The sequence below is a fragment of the Thalassophryne amazonica genome, chromosome 1 (genome assembly GCF_902500255.1).
Source record: "Thalassophryne amazonica chromosome 1, fThaAma1.1, whole genome shotgun sequence".
NCBI lineage: Eukaryota > Metazoa > Chordata > Actinopteri > Batrachoidiformes > Batrachoididae > Thalassophryne > Thalassophryne amazonica.
Window position 1 is genome coordinate 121283186 of NC_047103.1, and position 25609 is coordinate 121308794.

The 25609-nt window shown below is 43.1% G+C and overlaps 1 pseudogene; it reads right to left on the bottom strand.

Moving 5' to 3' along the window:
- LOC117513685 overlaps positions 1-25609 on the bottom strand; it is a 729285-nt pseudogene that overhangs the window by 382177 nt on the left and 321499 nt on the right.

Consider the following 25609-nt stretch of genomic DNA (forward strand, 5'->3'; position numbering starts at 1 on the left):
CTGTAAAGTAACAAAGAAAGAAAGTGACAAAGCAATATGAGAACATTGAATAAACGTGAAGAAAGAGGCAATAACAAAACAAGACTAAACATAACTGAGGTGAAAAGTAACAAAGGAAGAAGTGACTAAGCAAAAATCAGAACATGGAAAAAAAAAACCCACATGAAGAAAAAGGTAATTAACAAAACAAGGCTGATGCCAAAGGAACAGAACTAAATGAAGAAGGGACATATGGGCTGAAGCCTGGAAACGGCCGGGACATGACACCCCTAGGTGCAGAGGTCTTCTGAGAACGCTCAGCGTAACCAACCTGCACCACCCCACAACCCACAAGACGAACGGTCTTGGGGCAAGTGAGGTCGGGGTTAGTGATGTAGGGAAATAAAAAAACAACAAAACAAAACGACCCCAAAACCCAAACAGAAAATACCTAAATACACATCAAAAAATAACGATCAAGGGAGCCCAGACGGGCTTCTAACCGCCTAACGTTCACTCCACCAGACACGCCTCCGACTCCCCAAACAAATTATAACCCCTATACAAAGAAACAAAACATTAACCCATACAAGTTTTTTTTTGTGTGTGTGTGTTATTTCGCCTGTCCCAGAACACCTGGAGATACGTCACCATTATTTTTCTTGACGCTTATATGTCGGGGCAATACAGTGGTCTCTGCTCATCCGAGCTGCATGGGCTCATCTGCAAGAGGAGCCAGACGTCCCGTCGGAGGAGCCTCAGTGGGGCGAAGAAGAGGCGGCCCAGATCTGTGTCGGGGAAAGCCCCGAGACGAAAAAACCCGCTCTGATGGCCGCCCTCTCTCGCATCCACGCTCCTTCATTCGATCATCTAGACGAATCACCAACGATATTAGCTCATCTAAATCGTTTGGCTTGTCACGGACTGCCAGCTCGTCTTTTAATGACTCATTTAACCCATCAACAAACACTCCTTGTAAAGCTGTGGCGTTCCAACCTGACTGAGCAGAAAAAATCCGGAAGTCCACGGAATACTCCGCCGCACTCCGCCTCCCCTGCCTGAGATTCAGCAACCGTTGGGCAACAGTATTCGTTTTCACCGGATGGTCAAAAACCAGTTGGAACTCCCGGGAGAAATCCTTAAAGGATCCTAACAATGGCGAGTTGTCACTCCACAACGCTGTGACCCAAGCTAAGGCGTCACCTCGGAGCAAATTTGTCACATATGAAATACGGCTCCCATCAGAAGAGAAGGAAGCCGGTCGCTGAACAAAAACCAGAGAACATTACATCAAAAACAAAGCACAGGCTTCAACGTCTCCCGCATAAGGCTCCGGATGACAAATAATCGGTTCGGACGCCGAATCTCTGGGTGACGGAGTTATCTGCACCAGTATCGATGGTGCCGCAGCTGGAGCAGCAGGAAGCGAAACGGCTTGCGCTGCAAGCTCCGTAACATGGGCGTCTGTTTGTTTAATTTGGTTTGCGAGATGCTGTAATTGCTCCCATATTTTCTCCAAGTGTTCTTGAACTCTTTCGGCGAAAGGAACCGCCTCTGCCGCTGGGTCCATTTTGGAATGGCCGGGAACTACTATTATGTGTCGACGCGGGTTGAGGAGCGGACCTGTGTCTGACGGAACCCAGCGCTAAAATAACCAGAAAGCGGTTCCAATAACAAAACAATTTATTCTTTCCACCCTCTGGTGCATAACAAAGTGAATGAACAAAAGATGCGTCAGTCTGGTGGAGTGAAGGCTGGCACGCTCTCCAGCGCCTAAAAGGATCGAAGCCCGGCGCTTCTGGACTCACTTTTACCGCCAAACACCCCCCAGGTGGACACGACAAACCGACTCTCTGCGAAGGATAGAAGAGGTGAGGTAAGTCAGCAGTTACAAGCAATATCCTTCAAAAGGCACACACTATCAGCAACACATTCAGGTCTGTATTTAAGCTCCATGTAAATGAGCAGCCTCTCACAACAGGTGGAGGACCAGTTGTCCGCACGCCACAGCAGTGAGAAGCGAGCTGCACAATTCTCATCACAATTCAAATATACTGCGTAACAAAATACCAAGTTACTATCAACAAGTAGTCAAACAATTAATCACCTCTGATGTGTGCTGACAGCATGTGTCCCTCACCCTTCCTGCTTCACAGGCACGATGTGTCAAACCCAGGCGCGGTCCTCGGCATCTCACAAACGAACATCACAAGGTCGAGTTCCCGGCAACTCCGCTTGAATCACACATGGCTCAAATGCAGAACGCCATCCAATCATCTGCCTCGGCTGAAAGTCCTCAAGGTTGCACGTGAGCACCATCCACAGGCGCTGCACATAACGTTGACGAGGGTGAAGGACTCCTCAGCCAGCACCCTCTCCACAGACAAATCAGTTTTCATACCACCTGGAGAGCAAAGAAAGAAAAGAACACCAAAATGTCCAGCCACCCCCCCAACACACAACACCTAGCTCTACATATTGGTAGTCACAGCTGCTATGGAACAGAACCCATCTCATCCTAAATTGACAAAGACCACGTACCTGAAGATCAGTTAGGAGGTTGCTGGTTTCTCGCACACGTGCTTCTTGTTGCATCTAGCTCTGTCTTGAGTTTCTCCTGAGTCTCTTTCAGACAGGAGATCTGTGTCTGTGCTGAACCAAGGTTCTGCTCCCGCTCCCTCACCATTTCCTGGAGATGGGACACCTGGAGATAACAGCACAAAAAGCATTAACAAACTGCTGTCACACAAAAAAAGTCAGTTGTCTGAATGGAATCCATTTAGAAGACACACTGGAACTGAGAAAAAAAAAATCAAACTTTTCATACCTCCTGATTGGCCAATTGACTTTTGCAGAGAGCTCCTCTTTCAAGTTGTCCAATTGTTGTTGGAGTCGATCTCTTGCTCCTCCAGTGACAAACGCTTAATCTCAAACTCCTGACTCATTTTCTGAAAAGAACAAGAGTCGGAAGGAAAGAAACAACGCAATGAGCACTTGGGCCTGATGAAAGGAAATTAAAGCATCAAAGTCATCATGGTCAAATAATAATAAAAAGCCACTACTGTAATGACTCACAATTGTAATAATGATTACAAATAGTGAGTTCTGGAATTTGAAGATTAAATATTCAGGATGGGGTCAACATTAAAATACAGTTTTCATTATCTTCACACAAAATACAAGTAATTTGTAGTAACTGAGACCATGTTCAAATGTAATGTAATGGCTTGTTGGTGTAATGTCAGACAGGCAAGTTGTACAGGCACACCATTTAAATGTATGCATGACTGGTGGATGTGGAGTCAAATGAATAACATGGCCAGGATAAACGCTGGTCAGTGCCCCCATACCACATGTACATAACTACACCTAAATGCACTGTTGTATACACCTCCAGCCCCTGTGACATCATTTCCTCCTAGAAACCAGATTTCATGATACCCAATTAGCCTGGAGCAAGCTGATTTCATGATTCTGAAGGAGTGTCAGTTTTAGAAACTGATACTTGGCTGTGCAACAGTGGTGGTTTTATTCAAAAGCTTTCTAGTAGATCATTATTAACTGTCAGTGTCTTCCACTGGCTTGCTAATATCTAAAATGTTGCAGATTCTTATATACCTGAAAAGTCACCAATGTTCTCATCAATTTTGCAGAACACACAAATAAAGAGCATGTGCAGAAGTTCCATCTGTCAAGGGCAATCTGTTGGGCAAGTTTATGCATCTTATAAATACCTCTCACAAAAGGCCTGCCACCCATTGTTCCAATTTATATGAGGCAAGCACCGCGTAGCAGCAGCAAAGCTGCTTTTATGGTAGATGAATGCACAAACCGGAAATGGCACAAAACAATCTGCCCATAGGGAAAAAGCCACACACTGGACAACATTGTCGTAAAAAGCCATGAAAAGCCACCAAACCGATGGTAGACAAAGCCACAAACCGGAAATGGCACAAAACTCTGCCTATGGTAGACAAAGCACAAAATGGGCAACATTGTTGTAAAAAAAACGATACTAGGTCTGCAACATTTTATTCAATTGAAATTATTGTCTGATGATACACACAGACGGTGAAGAGCCTCGCTCATTAATGTCAGCAACATTGAACATATAATGTGTGAAATACCAAGTGTTCCAATACTTTTGGAGGGCACTGTATCCCAACCTTATGATAAGCGGAAAATGAGTGTGGTATTATTACTGTTTTGTGTGGAATGCTTAGTCTCAGGTTTAGAGTCTGAAGACTGTGAATGGTGAGAATTGCCAACATTAAGGAGGCATGTTTGTTCATCGTGATCTTTTATCCAGTTTTCTGTCTGTTGCTTTCTTTAATGTACCAGGTTGACTCTGGTACATTATGAATTCATCCATCAAAAGAAATTCACAAACTCATTTTCTTGGGTCTGTGCAGAAATTCCTATCTTGCTGAGAAACAAATTAAAAGTAAAAACATTAGTTATCTGGGAGATGAAATGTGCTAATGAGCAGTTCTGTCTTCCCTCTCAGGCGCCATCTTCCATCTTCACAATTCCTTTGCACCTCTCTGTCTTTGAGCTTCATTTTCTGCCTACATAAAAGCATTAATGTAAAGCTAATAAGACAACACACAGCTATGGGTTACATAATATTCTTTTTTCATCATTTTTTCTCCTGATCTCTCTTCTGTTGTGCTCTTTCTTTCAGGCAATCTATAAACACACACACACTCATGGCCTTCATTCTGCTTGGAGGAAGGATTTCATGCCAATTGAAATCAAGCAACAAGCAGGGATCTTAAAACGGCATTGGAACCAAGAGAAAATATGAAGAAAAGAGCAAATGACTTCACTTCATAGGCACAGAATATTGCTTTAAATAAAGAAAATCAATAATTTGGAGAATCTTGTCGTTCGACTCATGCTTGGACTTTAGTTCAGGTGGAAAAGTCCCACGCAACTGGAGCCACACTGTAACAACAAGCTGTTATTTTCCTGACATTTAAATACATTTTGCATTTGTTCTGTATTTTTGTGAAAAGGTGCGAGGGAACAAGCAACATAATTCAAGCAGCACAAAGCCGGTGTTGGTATTTGTTCAAGCCCTTGAAGAACGTTGTCAATCAGATGTTGTAAGCAAAGGATACTAAGTGATTTCATTGACATTGTGAGAACACGTCAAGATAGTTCTGAAGTGAAGGGAAAAAAATAAGAAGTTAGGAATTAGGTATGAGGAAATAGGAGGTGTCAGTCTAATTATGGTCAGAGTAGTGTAGCGCCATGGCCTTGATTCACCTGATAAATAAAATATATTAATCCTGTCTCAACAACAAAAGCAACTGGAGGACAGAGACTGTGTTTCCACCCCCAGTTGAGAAATTCCTACGTCATCTGGAGTTTTGGAGATGTCCCCTGATGGTCCAACACTGCTTCGCAGAGGAAAAACAAAGCTGTAATTCAAAGTTCTTCAAGGGGAAGCCCTTGCCTTTTCTCAGTTAAATTTCGGTCATTATGAATTATATGACATTATAATGGCTTTACATCAGAATGTGAGCTTCTCCAGGCTTGAAGAACCGACCTTATGGTCTCAAGACTGCAAGACGTTATCCCTTCCCCCATGATAACACATGGTCATAAACTTTGTCCTGACAATCAGCTTTTATTTTGAGGTTTAAAGCAAAGGAAAAGACCTTTGATTTGAAATAAAATTTTAGATCAGTACTTCTTTCATTTATATCTAAAGAGTTATAATGTTTGTTTGCAGTGATTATTCAAACAAATGCTTTGTATGTAGTCATTCCATTACTTATATGTGTTCTTGCCACTGATGTTGTTTAAGTGTGATTCTGCCTCCATCGTCAAAGGTTGATGAAGTATTCTGTTTAACCAGAGGATGTGTTTAAGTGACGATGAATAATGTGTCCATTTGAGTGTCTTAGAATAATAGTATACGCAAATTAATTAATGGGTTTAAATAGTTGAATCATTCTGTCTGCCCTTGAGGACATCATGTTTTCTGTAAAATTACACACCCTAAATGGGCGGAGTGTGGTGACATCAGTCCCCCTTTAAGAAGTTAGGACCCTTCTTCTGCTTCGCTTCTCCCCTTCTGCCCTTCTTCTTTTCCCTTTTTCTTTGTAAATGCTTACTTTGTATTTTTGGGCCCAGGCCCATAGCATCGCATTGCTAAGCTAAGCTACCACGTGGCATTCATTCATTCATTCTTATTTTGTGACAAAGTTTTAACTGACGCTTTAAGGTGCGTCAAGTCTTTTGAATTTTAAGAGAACTTCCGAGCTGAGCTTTCAAATTAAGAGCAAATTGACAGAAAGCGAACTTTTCTTTTTTTTTCTTTTTTTTAAATAATTTTTCACGGTCTGAAATTAAAATTTTACTTTTTTCTAAATTCACAAAGACTTTCATTTGGCTCCAACAATTTTTAAAGCTACCAGACACCAACCTGATTGCAAGCAGCTAAGTGTCGGAAAGCCAGCCGACACAAGCCCTGGGATCACTCGGGGACACCTCTGAGTTAACCCCTCCGATCCAGGTAAGCTCACATGCGCACAGCATGATTATCCACGACTGACGAAACACTCTTCAACAGCAGCTAAGTGATCCAGGAAAAGGGTTTGTTGTCTTTGGATACAAAGTGCTAATTTTAATCATTTGGCTCCTTTTAAAACATATTCATGCTTGTCTAATATTTTCTTAATAATTGGGTTAAAAATTCATCACTAAATTCCAATCAGATTATTTATTTAAAGTTTTAAGCTTTATCTCTTTCTTCCAAAGTCTCATGAGTGAGTAAGAAAATTGTTTCCATGAATTAACTTATCACTGTCATAAATGCCAGTAAAATATTCATTTCTTGTATAAATTGTAAATAAATTGTAAATATTTTCTGCTGTGGTTTATTTTGGTACAGAAGGAACGCTTGGTCAACCGTATCATGAGAATTCAGCCTTCAGATCAGAGACTAAATTAAATCAAGGACAGATTGATTCATTTGAGACTGATAAATTAATGTTTTAAATTATAGTACCTATGCTATAAAAAATATAGGTGGTGCCGCGAGTAATACTTAAATAAAAAGTATTAAACCCTAAATTAATTATTTGTTGACCGTTACATTGGGCCTAGTCCAATCTATTTGGGAGTTTAACTACTCATTCACTATAAATTGCTACATATTAATGGTTCCTCATGTGTGGGCGATTCAGTAATCAATTATTTTAACAAATTATTTTAACAAATATCTGTTACATCTAATGGGTCCCCATTGCGAGGCCTGAATATCTGTAAAGCAAAGTGTCTCCAATAAATAAATAAATAAATAAATACATTACAGTAGATATAAGTAATCAATCATCTGACTCTTACCAACAAGTTGCTGTTGACATTGGTATAAATGTCAACCTGATAATTAAATTCACTCTGGCTATGTCTGAGACCATGTCTGGGCTGAACACTGGTCCATCCCAACCTCCTGAAAGATGCTATCAATCTTCAACAGCCACAGAAAATAAATGGTCTGTTCTCCAAAAACCCAATCCAGGGCGTACTCCCAGCTCAAAGGGGAAAACAGTAACACAAGAACAGACTCACCCAGAACTGAGACTGTGCAATACTGGATGAACATGTGGCAGAAAGAGTCACGTGACACTAGTGCCAAGTGGCTGGTGCACCTAAGAGCACACCACAGCCACCTCCCAGAACAAGTACTAGTCAACATCATGAAGGCAGACATCCAACAATGAAATCAGGGATGAAGAGCTGGACAGCACCAGGGCCTGATATGATACACACCTACTGGCGGAAGAAGCTAACAGCCATGTGCACCTACAAAAGGGTGGGCTACTAACAGCAAGTACTCACCCAGACTGGCTGTCATGGGCAGGACAATCCTGATCATGAAGGAACCCCGCCCCCCCCAAAAGGGTACGGCACCCTCAAACTACCAGCCAGTTACCTGCCTCTGCACAACATGGACAACCCAGTCTCATGGCAAGTCGTGATTCAGCAGCACAAAATATACATTCATCTATTGGGTCGTGATATTGTGATGAAAAGCACCTCATTTTCATCACAACAGCACAGATGCATTCTAATTCATTCCATGATGGCTGCACAAAATTAAAAGTGAAGTGGGGGGTCGGGTGGGGAGAAGGAGTAGGGTTAGGTTATGGTTAAGGTTAGGGTTGGGGGTAGGAGTAGGGTTAGTAATAGTGAGTTAAAAAAGAAACCGTCACGAAAATTGGACTCATTTTGTGACAGGAGGACGAAAAAAATGTGAGAGTGGGCTGACATGGACGCTTCTATCACATATCATAGCAACCATGTCGAGTAGGAACATGAGTCAACACATGAACACAGCTCAGAATTGCATTGGAAACAATGCCAGAGGGTCAAAGCAATAGCTACTGGTTGACCGAGCAGTATACCAGGACTCAAAGTCCAGGTAGACCAACCTGACCACAGCCCAAATTGACTACAGGAAGGCCTATGACTCAATGCTTCACACATGGATACTGCAGTGCTTGGCACTATGCATGTCTAACAGTGCAATGATAACCTTCATCAGGAACCCAGTAAGACTGTGGATGACATCACTGGTGAACAACTCCAAGGCAAGTGCACAAATCACCATCAATTGTGGAATATACCAAGGTGATGGACTATCCCTGCTGCTGTTCTGCACATGCCTCAACCCCCTCAGCCAACTAATCACGTTTGCTACTGATATCAATTCAGGAGTGGAGTAATCATCAGCCACCTCCTGTACATACAGTGCCCATCAAAGGTATTTTATGCCATTTAAAATACCCCAAAAAATAAATAAATGAATAAAAAAATCTAAAATTAACTTCCTTAAACTCTTAAAGCAAATCTCTTCAACTTGATATAAATTAATTAAAAATATAAAAGCTAAGATAATGGGTTGCATACCTAATGGAACCCTTTGACATAATCCCTGTAAGTAATCAGTATTATTGCCAGTTTTCTTCAGACAAGTCAGGGGATGGATACACGAACATTTCAAAGTCACAGAATATACCTTGGACTTTATTTGCAGCAATTATAAAGAAATACAAATAGTATACAGTAGTCCCTCGTTATCGCGGGAGTTACGTTCTAAAAATAACCCACGATAAGCGAAATCCACGAAGTAGTCAGCGCTATTTTTTGCAATTATTATAGATGTTTTACGGCTGTTAAACCCCTCACTACACACTTTATACACTTTTCTCAAACAGGCATTAACATTTTCTCACTTTTCTCTCCTGTTTAAACACTCTCTTTTATCTTCTGGGCGAGAAAATTATAAACAGACACACGCAGAACTCTCCCTTCGCTCACTGCCTCCGGAGCTCTGCGGCTGTGGTCAACATCCGCATCAAAACAGCGAGTGTAGTCTCTGGACCTGTTGCCAGATTTGGCGCAGCTCCGCACAGCAGACAGGAGGGCGGTGTGAGTGGCCCTCTGCGGCATTTACCGAGCCCGCAGACTCAGTAAGCGCATCGGAGGCAGTGAGAGCAATCATGGTGATGCCGACCGGTGCTGCGACTGGCCCGCCTGATAAGGACACAGAACACAATGCGCTGTTAAAAAAAAGCATGCAAAATTGCACAAAAAAAATCCGCAAAACTGCGAGGCCGCGAAAGGTGAACCGCGTTATAGCGAGGGACCACTGTACAGATATACAGTACTCCATACAGAGTACTATGGTAACTCTTTATGGAGTAGACAGTTCTCAAAAATGTCATAATGAAGTGGCATAGAAGAGGATTTCCTTTCACTAAAACATCAAATCTAGGCATCTCAGATCTACCTTCTGGCAAATTGTAGCTGAACTTTCAGGTCTTCTTTTAAATAAAATTCTCCTCTATACCACTTAATCATGAACCCCTATAACTGGGGCTACAAAATGCAAAACATGCACTCTGCACACTTTCTCCAATCACAGCGAGAGAAGCCAATAACTTCTTCTAGGTTAGCTGGGCTGGTTGCTTTCCTCATTCTTTTCCTTCTTGCACAGTCATTCAGGTTTTGAGAACTGTCTACTCCACACAGATTTACCATTGTAACGAATATGGCTTCAAAGTTAAGCCAACATTAATGTTTGCTTTTGTGAAGAACTGTTTTCCCAAACATTCCAAAATCTAAAGGTGTTAAACTGAAAGGACTGTTGTTACATTTGACCTGAAGGTTACAGCAGCACAGGGGAGGTGTCTTGTGAAATTCCTGCCGAACACCCATCGCATGCCACAAGAGTAAACCATACATTGTACTTCAAAGGTGTCCCTGAAACCACTATCAGTCAAACTCCAGTCAGCGTGAGTTATTAGACAGGTGTAATAAACCTGCCTACATCGAAAACTTCACAGACAAGCCAGAATGTCTCTCTCTACAAGATAACAAGCCAATAACTCAGAACTGCAGCATCCAGATGTAACGAATTAACGGTCACGAATGTGACCATTATGGTGAGCAGAACCATAGGTCCCCCTGGAGGTCAAGAGTGGAAAAAAGACCCAACTGTAGTTCATTATAAAATAACATTCTTTTATCCCAAGTGAAAAGTTATAATGCTTTTCTTGTTTGTATAAGTGACAAGTGACAAGTGACAAAGTTTTTTATTCGGCACACAAAATATTCAAATAGAAAAAAAATGAACAATTCCACAAACAAACACAGACAAAACTAGTGAGTCCGAAAGGGTGTGGGCTGAAGCAAAGCTTATTAGCGCCCACCCCTGCTAGTACAAGTCCAACAATTCTAATCAGTCATATTTACATAAATACAAATTCACTACTACATGTCGACACACAGACATACACATCAATATACTATTCACTTATAATTATATTTATATAGTACCAGATCACAAGAAAGTCGAATCAAGGCACTTTACGCCAGTAAGGACTAACCTTACCAGCCCCCAGAGTGAGCACTAGGCAACTGTGGTGAGGAAAAACTCCCTATAAGGAAGAAACCTCAAGCAGACCAGGCTCTTGGGGCTGACCCTCTGCTTGGGCTGTGCCATATATACCTATATACATACGTATATACTTTACAAACATAAATATATACATACATATACACAGTCACTTATATACATATACACCTACCCATATCTATATATCTACATATGCATATACATACCCACACATTCAAATATGCAATAAGTCCCACTTATAAATTGAACATTCCATAAATCAAATTATATTTGCTTCTTTATGATACTTAGACATGATGTTCTTTTTGAGTAGTTTCTTAAATCTTACTAAGGTACTACTCATTCTAACCTCTGTTGAACATTTGTTCCATTTCCTCACCCCAACCTCAGACACACAAAAACCCTTTACATTTGTTCTTACTGGTGGTTAAACTATATCTGAATTCCCTCAATTGGAACAGACTCTGGACATGTCTCGGTAAGGCTTGGTTTTTCGCTCGAAATAAAGTTTGAATTGTAATGTAATCGACCAAATCTATGAATTTTAATAAATTTAAAGACACAAATAGAGAATGAGTTGGTTCACGATATTGTTTATTGCAGATGATTCGTATGGCTCGTTTTTGCAAAAGGAATATTGGATTGGTATTTGATTTGTAAGTGTTTCCCCATGACTCAACACAATATGTCATATATGGTACCATCAGAGAATGATATAAAGTAAGTAACCCTTCTTGCGGCAGTAGGTCTTTGGCTTTATACAAAATGGCTATAGTTTTTGACAATTTTGATTTCACATAATTTATATGTGGTTTCCAGCTACGTTTATTATCAATTATAACACCTAAAAATGTATTCTCTGTTACTAACTCAATTTCCTTATTGTTTATAGTTAAATTTTTACATTGGGTGCCTGTTTTATTTCCAAATATAATACATTTAGTTTTCCCAAGGTTGAGTGACAACTTATTAGCGTCAAACCAAACCTTAAATTTTTCCAGTTCTTTCTCCACTATGTCCAGAAGCTGTTCAAGATTTTCACCGCTACAGAACACAGTTGTATCATTCGCAAAAAGGACACATCTCAGTGAACTCGACACCCAACTTATATCATTTATATAGATTATAAACAACAAAGGACCCAGCACTGAGCCCTGTGGCACCCCACATGTGACATCCCTGAGTTCAGAATTTGTATTATTGAATTGAACATACTGAAATCTGCCTTGTAAATAACTGGCTATCCATTCATATGCCAGACCTCTGATTCCATATTTCTGCAGTTTCATTAATAGTATTCCATGGTTAATTGTGTCAAACGCTTTCTGTAAATAAAAAAAACAAACACCTATTGCGTATTGTTTATTGTCAATTGCAGTTGCTATACTTTCCACAAAGTCCATCAAAGCATGTGATGTAGTTCGAGACCTTCTGAATCCATACTGTTCTTCACAAATGATGTTATGCTTCAGTAAATAATCATTTAATCTTTTAGCAAATATTTTTTCCAAAATTTTGGAAAATTGTGGCAGGAGTGATATAGGTCTATAATTAGAAAATGTGTGTTTGTCACCAGTTTTAAACAGAGGAATTACTTTGGCTATTTTCATTTGAGAAGGAAATTTACCCGTACTTAGTGACATATTGCAAATATAATTGAACGGTTTTACTATACAATCAATAACTTTTTTAATAAAGCCATATCCAAATATTAAAATCAGTCGATTTCTTACTTTTTGAACCATGAACCAGATCAAGTATTTCCCTTTCATGAGTACCACCAATGAACATTGAAACAGATTTGTTAAACGTTGAATTATTTACCCAGAAGTTATTTGTTGATGAGTCAATTTTACTGGCAAGATTTTTACCCACATTAACGAAGTATTCATTAAAGTGTTCAGCAATAGACTCGTCGTTATCAATCGTGATGTAGTTGTTACTCTGAAAAAATGAAGGATAATCTCTAGTTACTCTATTCTTTTTTACTATTTCATTTAATATGTTCCATGTGTTTTTGATGTTATTTCTATTTTTGACAAGTAACTCATTATAATATATTTTTGATATATATTTTTGATATTGCTTAACTTATTCTTATACGTTTTATACTTACTTTCAGCTTCCTTAGTTCGTAGTTTTATGAAATGTTTATATAGTACGTTTTTCTTTTTACATGCCCTCTGAAGCCCCTTAGTTATCCATGGTTTGTTGCTATATTGATTTCTATATATTTTGACAACAAATGGACAATGTTTATTATACAAACTGGAAAAAATGGAAATGAAAGCATCATATGACCTGTCAACATCATCAACAAAAACATCTGACCAATTATGACTTGATAAATCCTCCCTTATACTATATATACAGCATGGCAGTGATTGACTGCAGACTGTTGTGGTGCCAAGAATGCGAATGGACACACATTTTCTAAGGAGATTTTTTTAATGAAAGACGTGTGGACGGGTCCGCGCGTCGGGACGCAGCCGACGCGGCGCGGCGGCACAGGAAAAACACCTCCGTGTTGATAACCATTTGTTAAAATCCAGTTGGCTTTTGATGGCTTTCAGTGGAGTGAGTATATGAGAAATTGTTTATCAGCTGGAGATGTTCCAACTTGTCCTTAAGGCTTCCAGCAGAGGTGTTTTTCCTGTGACAGAGCGTCGCGGCGGCTGCGAGCCGACGCTGCAATCCGCCCGCACGTCTTTCATTAAAAAAATCTCCTTTAACAGTGGAATATCCGGATAAAATGCTGAAACCGACTTCTTCTGAAACTTCTCTGTTCTCTCACGACGTCCTGGATCAACATAGCCTGAAATGTGGAGGTTTTAAGCTTGAAACAGGCTGATGACGCTGCCTGAGAGCGCTGCACGACGTCTCGCACCGTGGGAAGTCCTTAAAGCGACAGAATCACCTCAAAATCTCTCATCAGCCATTAAAATTTTCACTGAAAACCAGCTTAATTTTTCGAACCATGTCCACTTCGATGTGTCTCACAGGTTTAGAAAAAAGTTTGATCAAACAAAGCGCCAGTCTCTCAGCAACTTCTCAGACAAAGGAATTCCGACGAGGGGCTGGACGACTCCTCCCACAAGGAGTGCTCACAGGCGAATGACGTCACCGACAGGCGTGGAAAAACTCACGCATGCGCACGAGGGTTCAAGCATGTCTGATGTAAAACATATGAATGAATCCATATAGTTTTTGAAAAAAATAAAAAGGACCTATACTTTACGGACAGACCTCGTAATCTGACCTTACAAACAATGCAACGCCTCCACCCCTTCTCGTCTGCCTATTAACCAGGAACAATTCATAACCATCAAGATATACCAGCTCTTTATTATTCTCATTTAACCATGTTTCTGAAATTGCAATAACTGAAAAATGTTTTTTGGATGTTTTCAAACAATCATTAATAGTGGACAGATTACGAGAAAAACTTCTGCTGTTGAAATGTATAATTGAAAAATCTTCATCACTGATTTTATAATTTTTGAATTGTTCTTCTGTAAAATATTTGCACTGTCTCACAATATTCTCACTGAAAAAGGTATCAGGATCATTTCCAGATTCGAAGGGGTGGTTAGCAGAGTTATTATAATTAAATGTATCTAGACAGAGCTCCTGGGCAGAAATAAACGGATCATTATCCTTAGTCATTATGTCTCTCTTGTCTCCGGGTGTAGATGATGTGGATGAGTGGGTTGCTCCAGTCTGCATCATGGTGCTGTGATGTGTTTGAGTCCTTATACCTACTGTTCATATTTGTCCAGCTCCTCGATGTTCCTTACTGCCATAACCTTTGCTTGTTCTGGTGATCCGTTCAGTTTGATGAATATTTTACAGTTTGAAGTCCATGTGTGCTGTATTTTTCCCTGTTTCTTTAAGAAGCGTGCTTTCCTGGCGATGTCGGCATTCCATTTGGTGAGATGTTCATTGATGAATACGTTTGTCCCTTTCAGTTTTCTTCCTTGTTTTAACAGTGCTGTTTTGTGTTTTCTGTTGATGAATCTCATGATGACGGTTCGTTTATCATCATCATTTCTCCGGGTGGCATGCTTCAATGTTATTTAAATCCATTTCTATACCTTTAGATAGGAGGAAATCAACAACCTGTTTTTCCACAGAGCTGACCTCCTGTTCACTGGGATCCCCTCCGCTCTCATCTGTTACCGCCCGTGCGTAGGACCGTGGTTTGATGTGAAGACCTGTGATGATGACGTCATTGATTCTATTATTATTGATTCTTATTATAACTAATCAGAAGGCAAATTATGTATCCAAAGTAACCTCTTAACATGTTTTCCTTGCATGTGAATTCTTTTTTAACTGTTGATGTGTGTCACATGTTATTTCTTGAATTGTTAGTGATTTGTTATGATGCAACATTTTTATTCCTAATAATTACTGTGTTTTATTCCTGATAATTACTATTTCCTAAATACCATGTACAGTAATTATCGAATGTTCAGTTAGAAACTAAACTAAAGGCCCCTTCACACATGGTGCGAAGTTTGTTCAAATACAGCAAAACAGCATAAAACAGTTCGAATTAGCGCACCACGAAACATCACGTCGACGGCAGGCATGCAGGATCCCGGTGCGAGGGTTCGTGCATGCAAACACAGTGCGAGGTGCACCACATTGTGCCACTGATGTGGAATAAATAAAAAATAAAAACCAGCTGGTACCTGTGGAATTACATCGCGCCGCTTATGTGGAATAAATAAAACATAAACCCAACTGGTACCTGTGGAACCACATCACGCCGCTGATGTGAAATAAAAAAAAATACATACCACCCACAGGATTTGTACTTGCACTTTACTGATTGCGAGCCCAAAACTTTGTCACTGAGCTACTGTCACTGGCCTGTAAACGGTGCAGGGAAAATGCCTGAAATCAACAAAGAAATGGACGTATTTAAAATAAATATAACCATACACCATAAAAAACACATCATTTAATATTGAATCCCTCTTATCATGCGGCAATACAAATATCCATCTCTTCCTCTGTAGATGAAATGACATGAATGAGAAGCAGTTCGCTCTTGTCCACATCTGCTGACACGTGTCTAGCCGGCCCGCAGGCGTGTCCTGCCCGACACGCATGTCTTGTAGATGGCTCGCCAGAACAGACATTGCATCATATGGAACAGAGTTCACGTGGGTGACATGAAAGTCAGATCGTCTGCTGTGTGTTCAGATCTGACGGTCCGTTTCATCCTGGGGGCAGCCTATCAATCGGCTGCAGCGAGTGTGCACATGCTCACTTGCTGCAGTCCACAGTATATATCACCACAGCGATATATACTATATATACAGCATGGCAGTGATTGACTGCAGACTGTTGTCGTGCCAAGAATGTGAATGGACACACATTTTCTAAGTGCCAAACAAGTAGTGTTAGATGTTTGTACGTGTCAGATGGAATTTGGCTGACACCTGCGGTGAGAGGGACTGATGGGTTCGCACAGTGCACACTCTGTCTTTTAGCTGCTGGTTTGCGCAGATAGTTGTAGCAACAGGTGTACAAGGTGTTCGAGGCAGGGGTGATTTTACATGATTTGCACACGATTACTTCATGCACACTTCATGCACACTTCGACTAAACTTCGAACTATGTGTGAAGGGGCCTTAAGAAAGTATTTCAATATGTGAAGTTTCTCTGATTTTCCCTGTGAGTGAAACCACACACCAAGGGCAGGACTTAGTGACATACAGTCCCCTTTAAAAGGTCTGGAACAAAAGTAACGAACTCTCTAATACCTTCTTTAAACTCTTTAAACTCTTTTCATTGCTTTGTGACTTTTGATGTTAATGCATCAGTTTTGAAAACCTTTAAGGTTTAAGTCATGTTTCCTGCATTTTATTTACAACTTCCTAGATGAGTTTTTCAAATTAAGAGTGAATTTGCCAAAAGCATTTTTCATTTTTCCTATAACTTTACAATGGTCGCTCACAAGCCTTTAACTTTTTCCTAAGTTTTACAAAGACCTTCGGTCTTCCATGAGTTTTTGAAAGTCACCAGAGCATCTTTTGAGCCGAAGCAACGCCTGGTATCACCAGGGAAAACCAGAGGCAGTCAGTAACGGTTACTTTTTTAGACCAAGCTGAGGGAAAAAAATATGGACTCACTCAATTCTGAGGAATAAATTATGGAATCACCCTGTAAATTTTCATCCCCAAAACTAACACCTGCATCAAATCAGATCTGCTCGTTAGTCTGCATCTAAAAAGGAGTGATCACACCTTGGAGAGCTGTTGCACCAAGTGGACAGACATGAATCATGGCTCCAACATGAGAGATGTCAATTGAAACAAAGGAGAGGATGATCAAACTCTTAAAAGAGGGTAAATCATCATGCAATGTTGCAAAAGATGCTGATTGTTCACAGTCAGCTGTGTCTAAACTCTGGACCAAATACAAACAACATGGGAAGGTTGTTAAAGGAAAACATACTGGTAGACCAAGGAAGACATCAAAGCGTCAAGACAGAAAACTTAAAGCAATATGTCTCAAAAATCAAAATGCACAACAAAACAAATGAGGAACAAATGGGAGGAAACTGGAGTCAACGTCTGTGACCGAACTGTAAGAAACCGTCTAAAGGAAATGGGATTTACATACAGAAAAGCTAAATGAAAGCCATCATTAACACCTAAACAGAAAAAAACAAGGTGACAATGGGCTAAGGAAAGCAATCGTGGACTGTGGATGACTGGATGAAAGTCATATTCAGTGATGAATCTCGAATCTGCATTTGGGCAAGGTGATGATGCTGGAACTTTTGTTTGGTGCCGTTCCAATGAGATTATAAAGATGACTGCCTGAAGAGAACATGTAATTTCCACAGTATTGATGATCAATCAATCAATCAATCAACTTTTTTCTTATATAGCGCCAAATCACAACAAACAGTTGCCCCAAGGCGCTCCATGATATGGGGCTGCATGTCAGGTAAAGGCACTGGGGAGATGGCTGTCATTATATCATCAATAAATGCATACGTTTACGTTGCTATTTGGACCTTTCTTATTCCATCAATTGAAAGGATGTTTGGGGATGATGAAATCATTTTTCAAGATGATAATGCATCTTGCCATAGAGCAAAAACTGTGAAAACATTCCTTGCAAAAAGACACATAGGGTCAATGTCATGGCCTGCAAATAGTCTGGATCTTAATCCATTGAAAATCTTTGGTGGAAGTTGAAGAAAATGGTCCATGACAAGGCTCCAACCTGCAAAGCTGATCTGGCAACAGCAATCAGAGAAAGTTGGAGCCAGATTGATGAAGAGTACTGTTTGTCACTCATTAAGTCCATGCCTCAGAGACTGCAAGCTGTTATAAAAGCCAGAGGTGGTGCAACAAAATACTAGTGATGTGTGCAGCGTTCTTTTGTTTTTCATGATTCCATAATTTTTTCCTCAGAATTGAGTGATTCCATATTTTTTCCCTCTGTTTGGTCTAAAAAAGTAACCGTTACTGACTGCCACAATTTTTTTTTCCTGATTTCTTATAGTGTTTCTTAAAGCCAGAAAGTTGCCATTTGAAATGACTTTAGTTTTGTGTCATGTCTGTGATCTGCTTTTTTTCTACAAATTAAACAACTGAATGAACATCCTCCGAGGCCGGTGATTCCATAATTTTTGCCAGGGGTTGTAATCAGATTTATTCCCCTTTTAAAATCTTAAACTTTGCCCTTCAGTACTTCCTCTTTTAACGTCTCATGATTAACAAAGTATCTCTATAATAAAATTATTTAATCACTGTTCATATTCTCAAAATATCAGTCCCCGGCTTATCCCTTGTACATTTGTAAATAAATATGTATATATTAAGCCAGTGGTTTTACTGTGTTCAGTGAAACAGAGTTTTGGTCAATCGTATTAGAAAAATCATGATCCTTAGATAAGACACTGATTAATGTTTAAATTAACTTTCCTGTGCATTCAAAACAGGTGGTGCCCCCTTTTTTCTGAGGTAATTCAAATTCATAATTAATTGAATATCGTCTTAACGTCTATTTTATTACGTAAATTTATTGTGAGCACACAAGTGCTCTCCAAATGATTAATTATTCAAATTCATTACATTTTTGGTCCACCCATTTGATCTTAATGATTATTAATATTTAGAATTGTGTCATGATTGGGTCTGTGGGGTTTATTGTATGTTGCTTTGTCTTCCTCTTTTTGGTACTGTTTGGTTTTTCACTGGGGTTTGGTGGCGGGATCTCTCTCATCTTATGTTGTGTGTTTGGTGTTGGGAATGTCATTCCTGCCCTCCCTTCCTACTCGCCACCCCCCATTCTGGATTCTTCCTCACACACCTGAGGTGCATTCTCTCTTGATTACGTCACCTTTATTACTCACACTTTCTCCCTCTCTCACTTGCGAGATTGCTTGTGCCACTTTCGAGCGTTTGTCCTCTGAGTTACCAAGTCCTCTTTTTTGCTTAGCCATGTATTGGCCTGTCTGCCTGTTTTTTTCTGGATTTTGTCTCTGCCTAATGCCTCAGCTACTATTGGTTATTTTGGACAGCCTTATTGTGTACCGACCCACACCTGCATTAAACCCTGTTAAGCTAACTCACAAATCCTCCATTTGTGTCCAACCTTCTGGTTATGAACAATCTCACCAACTATGGATGCAGTGGATTTGGATACCACACATCTGATGCTACACTCTCAATCCTAACTGGCATTGCTTGAGGACAAATGTTCGACTCTCTGTACTGGTCTCAGTGAACTGTCCAGACGTCAAGACCAGCTTCTCAATGCACTAAATACGCAGATGAACCAGCTCCTGAACCGTATGGACGCATGGCTTCTGCAGCCATCCAGAGCCAAAGCTACCACTAACCCACTTCCAGGTTCATCCACAGAGACACTGTCACCCAGTTTTAACCCTGAGAGGTGCAACCAGCTCTCCCCACCAGAACGCTTCTCTGGGGGTCAGGTGACATCCAGCTGTTTATTACACAGTGCAAACTACACTTTGAATTGATGTCATCTACGTTCCCATCCGATCGGATGAAGATAGTGTATATGATATCCCACCTGACTGGAAGAGTGGCATTCTAGGCCACTGCTGAATGGAGTCACCAATCAGAAACATGTCAAATGCTCCAGAGCTTCACCTCCGCTTTGAAGCAAGTGTTTCAGCACACTACACTGGACTGTGAAGCACGTCGTTCTTTCATGTGTTTCCAACAAGGCAGACAGCGGGTGACAGACTACATCATCAGCTTCCGCATCTTAGCTGCCAAGAGTGAGTGAAAGAAGAATTAAAAGTAAAAGATCAGCTGGTCACCACAGATCTCCCAGAGGGCCTAGACGCTCTTATCACTCTGGTCATTACAATCGACAGATGACTGGTTGACTGGTGCCGTGATCTGGCACATCACAACCACCCACACTCTCAGTCCCACGGCCACCAAACTGAGGCTTCCTTCCTGGCTCAATCAGGAGATGCAGGTCCCTCCGGATTGAGGAATGACGTGGAGGAAAATAGCAGCTGGGTTTGCACCCGGCTCTCAGCCAAGAAACATCGCCATTGTCAGCAGGAGGGTTGCTGCTTCTACTGCGGTCAGCACGGACAGCGGATCTCTTGTTGCCAGGTCAGAGGTGCCCCTCCGCAAATCAAGCCTGCAGTCCGGGTGAGTCAAAACCAAATATCTTTATAGACTCTGGTTCAGATGCTAATTTACTCCATTCCTCTCTCATCAGGGTGCTGAACCTGAGAACGCAGTCTCTGGCACTCTCTGGAGGTCAAAGGATAGCAGCATTTTTGGGGAAAATCACACATAGAACTCAGTCCAGTTAACATTTTCTAAAGAGCACCCTGAAACCAACAGTTTTCATGTTTTCAGTAATATGATTCACCAGGCAATTCTGGGGCACCCCAGGCTCACACAGTACAGTACATCATTTGACTGGGCCAATGGCCATATTGTTTCCTGGGAGCACACTGTAGGAGTTCCTGTTTGATCAAGCAAGGGATACAGTCAGCTACCACAAATCCTGATCTGACTGGAGTGCCGACCTGTTACCATGATTTAGCTAGTGTTTTTAGCAAAGCTAAGGCTAAGACTCTACCACCACATCACAGCTAGGAATGGTCCATTGATTTGTTACCTGGTTCTAGTCCCCCACGAGGTAAACTATTTTCGTTATCAGGTCCCAAACACCTGGCCATGGAAGACTATATCCAGGAATCCCTCGTTGTGGGTCTCATCGGTCCTTCATCTTCGCCAGCCGGTACCAGGTATTTCTTCAATGAAAAGAAATATAAAACCTACCATCCTTGTAGTGATTGGGTCTTAATGATGTCACCATTAAGAACAAATATCCCCTTCCTTTGCTAATCTCAGTGTTTGAATTATTGGAAGGGGCTAAGTCATTTAACAAGCTAGATCTCCACAACGTCTACCACTTAGTCCAGATCCGGGAAGGTGATGAATGGAAGACGGCTTTAAATACACATACCAGCCACTATGAATATTTGGTAATGCCCTTTGGGCTCACTAACACCCCTGCAGTATTCAAAGGACTAGTTAACAATGCCCTGAGGAACTATTTGAATAAATTTGTCTTTGTCTATTTGGATGACATTCTGATCTTCTCCCCCAATGAAGACATGCATATGCAACATGTCCGTACCATATTGCAGCGTGTGTTAGAGAACCATCCATCCATCCATACATTTTCTTCCGCTTTATCCGGAGTCGGGTCGCGGGGGCAGCAGCTCAAGCAAAGCCGCCCAGACCTCCCGATCCACACACACCTCCCCCAGCTCCTCCGTGGGAAACTCAAGGCGTTCCCAAGCCAGCCAAGAGATGTAGTCCCTCCAGCATGTCCTGGGTTTTCTCTGGGGCCTCCTCCCAATGGGATGTGCCCGAGAACACATCTCAGGCAAGGCATCCGGAAAAGATGCTAGAGCCACCTCAACTGACTACTTTCGACGTGGTGGAGCAGCGGCTCGACTTCGAGCTCCTCTCGAGTGACAGAGCTCCTCACCCTATCTCTAAGGGAGCGCCCAGCCACCCTGCGGAGGAAACTCATCTTTGCTGCTTGTACTCGCGATCTCGTTCTTTCGGTCATGAGCCAAATCTCATGACCATAGGTGAGGATCGGAACGTAGATCAATCGGTAAATCGAGAGCTTTGCCCCCCTACTCAGCTCTCTCTTCACCACGACGGTCCGATACAGCGACCGCATCACTGCAGATGCTGCACCATCCGTCTATCGATCTCACGCTCCATCCGTCCCTCACTCGTGAACAAGACCCCGAGATACTTAAACTCCTCCACTTGAGGCAAGGACACTCCACCGACCTGAAGAGGGCAAAGCACCTTTTTCCAGTCGAAAACCATGGCCTCGGATTTAGACGTGCGGATTTTCATCCCGGACGCTTCACACTTGGCTGCAAACTGCCCCAGTGCACGCTGAAGGTCCTGATTTGACGAAGCCAACAGAACCACATTGTCCACAAACAGCAGAGACGAGATTCTGTGGTTCCGAAACCAGACCCCCTCTACACCCTGGCTGCGCCTAGAATTCTGTCCATAAAAATAATGAACAGAACCGGTGACAAAGGGCAGCCCTGGTGGCGGCCAACGTGCACTGGAAACAGGTTTGACTTACTACCGGCAATGCAAACCAAGCTCCTGCTGTGGTCATACAGGGACCGGATAGCCCTTAGCAAAAGGCCCCGGACCCCGTACTCCCGGAGCACTCCCCACAGGGTGCCACGAGCGACATGGTCGAACGCCTTCCTCCAGATCCACAAACACATGTGGACTGGTTGGGCGAACTCCCATGAACCCTCGAGCACCCGATGGAGCATGTAGAGCTGGTCCAGTGTGCCATGACCAGGACGAAAACCACACTGCTCCTCCTGATCTGAGGTTCGACCATCGGTCGAATTCTCCTCTCCAGTACTCTGGAATAGACCTTAACCGGGGAGGCTGAGGAGTGTGATCCCCCTATAGTTGGAACCACCCTCCAGTCCCCCTTCTTAAACAGAGGGACCACCACCCAGGTCTGCCATCCAGAGGCACTGTCCCAGGTCACCACGCGTTTGTTGCAGAGGTGTGTCAGCCAAGACAGTCCCACAACATCCTAGACTTAAGGTACTCAGGATGGATTTCATCCACACCCAGGAGCATTGCCACCGAGGAGCTTTCTAACCACCTCGGTGACTTCAGCCTGGGCAATGATGAGTCCACCTCTGAGTCCCCAGTCCTCTGCTTCCTCTTTGGAAGACATGACGATGGGATTGAGAAGATCCTCGAAGTACTCCTTCCACCGCCCAACAACATCCCCAGTCAGGGTCAACAGCTCCCACCCGCACGGCAAACAGTGCTGGTGGAGAGCTGCTTCCGCCTCCTGAGGCGTCAGACGGTTTGCCAGAATCTCTTCGAGGCCGACTGATAGTCCTCCTCCATGGCCTCCCCGAACTCCTCCCAGACCCGTGTTTTTGCCTCTGCGACCACACAGGCTGCGGCACGCTTGGCCTGCCGGTACCTGTCAGCTGCCTCTGAGGTCCAACCTACCAACAAAGATAAGTAGGACTCCTTCTTCAGCTTGACGGCATCCCTTACTTCTGGTGTCCACCACCGGGTTCAAGGATTGCCACTGCGACAGGCCACAGAGACCTTGCGACCAAAGCTAAGAGAGGCCGCATTGACAATGGAGGTGGAGAACATGGTCCACTCGGACTCCATGTCTCCAACCTCCCCCAGGATCTGAAAGACGCTCTCCCGGAGGTGGGAGTTGAAGACCTCGTTGACAGAGGGTTCCGCCAGTCATTCCCAGCAGGCCCTCACAATACGGTTGGGCCTGCCAGGTCTGACCAGCTTCCTCCCCTCCCAGCGGATCCAACTCACCACCAGGTGGTGATCGGTCGACAGCTCTGCCCCTCTCTTCACTCGAGTGTCTGAGACACATGGCCAAAGGTCAGATGATACGATTACAAAGTCGATCATCGACCTCCGGCTCAGGGTGTCCTAGTGCCACGTGCACTTATGGACACCCTTGTGCTCGAACATGGTGTTCGTGATGGACAAACTGTGACTAGCACAGAAGTCCCAACAACTGAACACCCACTCAGGTTCAGATCGGGGAGGCCGTGCTTCCCGATCACCCCCCTCCAGGTCTCACTGTCCGCCGCCCCGTGGGCATTGAAATCCCCCAGGAGAACAATGGAGTCCCCAGTCAGAGCGCTATCTAGTTACCCCCTCCCAGGGATTCCAGAAGGTCGGGTACTCTGCACTGCCGCTTGGCCAGTAGGCCGAGACAACGGTGAGAGACCTGTCCCCGACCCGAAGGCATAGGGACGCGACCCTCTCGTTCACCGGAGTGAACTCCAACACATGGCGACTGAGCTGGGGAGCAATAAGCAATGCGACCCCAGCTCTCCACCTCTCCCCGTGGGCAACACCAGAAAAATGAGGCGTCCAGCCCCTCTGCAGGAGTTGGGTACCGGAGCCCAAGCTGTGCGTGGAGGTGAGCCCGACTATCTCTAGTCGGTATCTCTCAACCTCCCGTACAAGCTCAGGCTCCTTCCCCCCTAGCGAGGTGACATTCCACGTCCCAACAGCCAGGGGCTGTGAGCATGGACCGGGCTGCCGGGCCACCCGCCCTCGACCGCCACCCAATCCTCTCTGCACCCGATCCCCTGGCCCGCTCTGCAGGTGGTGAACCCACAGGAGGGCGGGCCCACGTCGCTCTTTCGGGCTGAGCCCGGCCGGGCCCCATGGGCTAAGGCCTGACCACCAGGCACTCGTGCACGAGCCCCAACCCCAGGCCTGGCTCCAGGGTGGGACCCCGGCTCCGCCATACCGGGTGATGTCTCGGTCCTTGATTTTTTACTGGTCATGGAGGTTCTGAACTGCCCTTAGTCTGACCCGTCACCTAGGACCTGTTTGCCTTGGGAGCCCCCGACAACATAGCTCCTAGGATCATCCGGGTACGCAAACTCCCCCACCGTGATAAGGTGGCAGCTAGAGGGGGAGGTGTTAGAGAACCAGTTATACATTAAGGTGGAAAAGTGTGAATTGCACAAACCCACAGTGTCCTTCCTGGGGTTTGTGATATCTGAGAGAAAGAGAACCAGATGTATCCTTCAAAAGTTGAAGCTGTAGCGGAGTGGCCCACACTTCATAACTGCAAGGAGGTCCAACAGGTACTAGGCTTTGCCAATTTTTACAGAAAATTCATTCATAATTTTAGCACCATAGCTGCTCCATTGCACAATCTTACCTCCACTCATTGTACTTTCATCTGGTGTGTGAGGAAGCATTTTGGGAGGTAAAGATTGATTTACATCCACCCCCGTACTACTCCGTCCTGACCAGGTCGACAGTTTGTGGTGGTGGTGGACGCCTCAGACATTGGGGTGGGGGCGGTACCTTTGCAAGTTAGTGCTTCTGACAACAAGCAGCATCCCTGTGCATACTTTTCAAGGAAGTTAACACCTGCCGAGTGAAACTACAACATCAGTGACTGCGAGTTGTTGGCCATTAAAGTGGCCTTGGAGGAGTGGCGTCACTGGCCTGAGGGAGCTCAGTTACCTTTTTTCATACTAACTGACCATAAAAATCTTGAATATTTATGGACAGTGAAGAGATTAAATGCTAGGCAAGCATGCTGGTCACTGTTTTTCAGTCGATTTAACTT